The sequence below is a fragment of the Furipterus horrens genome, unplaced genomic scaffold, assembly GCF_987537825.1.
Source record: "Furipterus horrens unplaced genomic scaffold, mFurHor1.1.pri manual_scaffold_5, whole genome shotgun sequence".
NCBI classification, from domain to species: Eukaryota; Metazoa; Chordata; class Mammalia; order Chiroptera; family Furipteridae; genus Furipterus; species Furipterus horrens.
This window is the reverse complement of record NW_028327175.1, coordinates 180,527,308-180,531,106: the sequence shown is the minus strand read 5'-3', so window position 1 is coordinate 180,531,106 and position 3,799 is coordinate 180,527,308. Positions and strand designations below refer to the sequence as shown.

The 3,799-nt window shown below is 40.2% G+C and overlaps 1 non-coding gene across 1 annotated transcript; it reads right to left on the bottom strand.

Annotated features, from left to right (window-relative positions):
* Positions 1-386: 386 nt before the first annotated feature.
* Positions 387-491, bottom strand: LOC150010507 (U6 spliceosomal RNA). Its single transcript, XR_016511475.1, has one exon. It is a non-coding gene; the product is annotated as a U6 spliceosomal RNA (small nuclear RNA).
* Positions 492-3,799: the final 3,308 nt, after the last annotated feature.

Genomic DNA, 3,799 nt, shown 5'->3' with positions numbered 1-3,799 from the left:
TATTCTACCCTTAGCCCCAGAAAAGTGACAAACTTCTCATGAGTAAGTGGAGTTTTCTGGTTCTCATTACATGGATAATTAACTCTTCATCGCTCCTAACTTTATAAAGGGAACTCAGCTCCAGCTCCCCAAAATGTAGAAACCTGGGGCTCACTCTTCTATCCTCATTGCTGCTAAACTAGTCTTGTAATATATTAGCTCTAAGGCCTCTGTAAGCTCCTACTGGTTACTTAAAATTTTTTTTAAATTGAATTTCTTGGGGTTACATTGGTTAATACAATTATATAGGTTTCGAGTGTACAACAATTCTATGTAATAATCATCTGTGTATTGTATTGTATTGTGTGTTCACCACCCAAAGTCTAGTGTCCTCCGTTGCTATTTATAAAAATATGGAACCCTTTATGAATGTATGTCATCCTTGTGCAGAGGCCATGCTAATCTACTCTGTATTGTCCTAATTTTAGTATATGTGCTGCCGAAGCAAGGACTTGCTGGTCACTTTGGATCTGAGTTTTGTTTTGTTTTTCATTCCTGGCACTCAGGGACTTATATTTATTGTTTTAGAATGTGGTTATATACTTTTTAATTGGTATATTTTATACATTTTAAATTTATCATATACAAGATCTGTCCAAAAAAAGTCCAACCATTGTTAGTATAATGAGAATGGTTTGTGTGACATCTTTGTAACCTGGCAGCCAAGGAGAGTGGACTAGAATGCACATGCATGAACTATGATAACTTCACTGTACTCGTCAATGGGGGCAGTAAATGCTGTTGAGTGAGCATGTGTACTGTGTGGCCATCACATTCAAAATGACTGCGCAAGTAGAACAATAGATCTGCATCAGATTTTGCGTTAAGCTTGAACATTCCTCTGTGGAAACTATTTAGATGACTCAGAAGGCCGCAGTTATGGGTCACTGGTGATTGGCAGCTTCATCACGACAATGTGTCCACTCATGCATCATGTCTCATGCACAGTGTTTTTTGTGAAACGTCAAATCACCCAAGTGACTCAGCCCCCCCTACAGCCCAGATTTGGCACCCTGTGACTTATGTTTTTTCCCAAAACTAAAATCACCTTTGAAAGAAAAGAGATTTCAGACCATTGATGAGACCCAACAAAATACAACAGGGCAGCTGATGGTGATTGGGAGAACTGTGTGAGGTCCGAAGGTGCCTACTTTGAAGGGGACTGAGGTGTCATTGTCCTATGTACAAGGTTTCTTGTACTTTCTTCAATAAATGTCTCTTTTTCATAGTGCATGGCTTGATACTTTCTGGACAGACCTTGGATAAAGTTTATATTTCTAGTGGGGGACATCTTCCTACACCTCCTCAGTCTGCTACATTGGCCTGAAATACCCTTATATTTCTGTGTTTATGACCCACTTCACTTCTCCCATGAGGTTATGAGCTCTTTTAAGAACAGGGAGCATTTACTATTTGTATTTTTATCCCACTAAAGTATCTAGCCCAGTTTACTGCACTGAGTAGGTCCTCAGTAAATGTTCTTGATAGTTTTTATTGTTATTGTTTTTACTACCTCCAACCTCAATATTTAGGAGTGACACAAAAGTAGAGTCTAGATTTGCTATGAGCACTTAAAGTATACAGTCAGTCTGTGCAGCCTTTTGCATTGCTCATCTGAAAGTCATTCATGAACAACATCTTCCTCAATCACTTTCAAGAACAAGTCATCATCCATTAGACCATTGTTTCTCAAAGTGCAGGTTGCAATCCATTAGCAGGTCATGAAATCAATCTAATGAAATAGAATAAAACAGAAAGTAAAACACCAAGGTATATCACATATGTAAGTGTAGGTACTGCTTACTGAAATTGTGTGTGTGCTGTGTACTGGGTCACCATGCAAGCTGTATTTCAGGCTGTAAATCAGGGTAAAAACATCTGAGAGTCATTGATTAGACTATACTCAACCTACAACCCCTTTTTAGCAGGCCCATCTTCAAAAGCAAAGATTAATTGCAAAGCTAGAAAAACTTAAGGTCTATCTTTTCTATATAAAGTTCTCAGAGTAGGGAGGAGGGCAGGCCCCACAAAGTTCCACACTGTCCTGGATTGGAAACCAAGCAGTGGACAAGGATACCCTATGAATCACAGATATTCCCTGTGCTCCAAGCCCCTGTTCTTCACCCTAAAACCCCCATCAGATTTCTGGGAAAGCCTTTCGACTGATGTTTTTTAGGCCTCTGAGACCCTTAAGTGCTGCTTATCTAGAGTCTTGACCGCTAGGCAGCTCCCTGAATGTGGTTCTCAAGGCCACCATATAATATCCACCTGGAAGAACACCTGGACAATTACTCCCCTGTATGTGGCTTGCAGGGAAATTATCACCTGAAGAACTCCCCTACACAGTCTAGAAGGTAAAATGTCAGCTGTAAAGACTTTGAGTAACAGCATTGGTCATTTAGAAGGGACTCAGCACTTGTTCCTCCTCTGTACCATCTTTAACATCTGCAAATCACACAAGGACTAAATCCATCTCATATACAATGAATCCTGGTATGAAGGGATTTGAGCCCCATTTAACTTCCACCTTCAGTACATTCAAAGGTTCCAAAATGAAAGAAAGAGCCAGTTATCTCTCTAAAAATTCAAACTGGTATTTGTTGAGCTCCTACTCTGTGTCAGGTGCTTCCATTTGAATTGTCTCATTTAATCTTTATAGCAATCCGGTGACAGTTAGTATAGCTATCCCCATTTTACAGATAAGGATTGTGGTGGTCAGAGAGGTTAAGTAACTTAAAGGTCACCTAGCTAGTAAGTGGTCAATGAGCTGGGACTTGAACTTAGTCTGAGCACTTAATTATTCTACCCAAGACTCTTCAATAAAGGGGCCTCCCTGCCAGTAAGGACATAGACTCCAGGACCGATTCATGCAAAGCCAGTGCTTTCTCTGCAGGACTGGCCTAAGAAGTGAGATGACCAGGACGTGGGTGCCTGCTCTCCAGCAGGACACTGTGTTCTTGGGCAAGTTAGATTCCCCATCTATTCTAATACTTGAACTATCTCCCTCAGAAAGTTGATGCAAGGAATATATAAGATAATGACATGAAAATATTTTGTGGGGCATAGAGTGTCATGCCAATTACATATCTTATTATAAAAAGCCACTAATTAATTAACTGACTGTGTCTGTATTTGCTCTGTTAGGTTGGGAGCTCTTTCATTGGCTCCCACTGCTCTTATAATAAAACTCAACATGCCAATTTGATCTGCGGCCCTTTGTTCACGGCCCCTTTCTCAATATATTCCAACTTTACTGACCCCTCTGTTCCCGCCTCAGGGTCTTTGCACATGCTGTTTTCTCTGCTTAGTACATCTCCTATCTTTACCTATAACCATTACTTCCCTCTCCACTTTGTCTAACTGTTCATCTTGCAAATAGAAGATTCGTTTCTTTGGGACAGTCTTACATGACTAAGCTCACCCTATTATGCACTCTCATAGCATATCGGTGCCTTTTTTTAATAGTACTTTGGAATATATTTACTTTGTATACATAGTGCTGTTTTTGGTTCAGTTTGTCTTTCCCATTGGAAGGGATGCTTGATGACAGCAGGGAGCATATATGTATTTCAGCAAATCCTGTACTTGGCAGAACACTTGGCACAAAATAAGCACTCCACAGATACTTGTTGGATGCATTTAAAAAATCAACCAATATGAGCAGAGACTGCTTTACTCATATTGTTATCACCTACGAGATGTGCCACAAAGGTTTGTTATGCTACAGCCCCTTTAGACTGGTATTTCTGAGCGTGAGGCC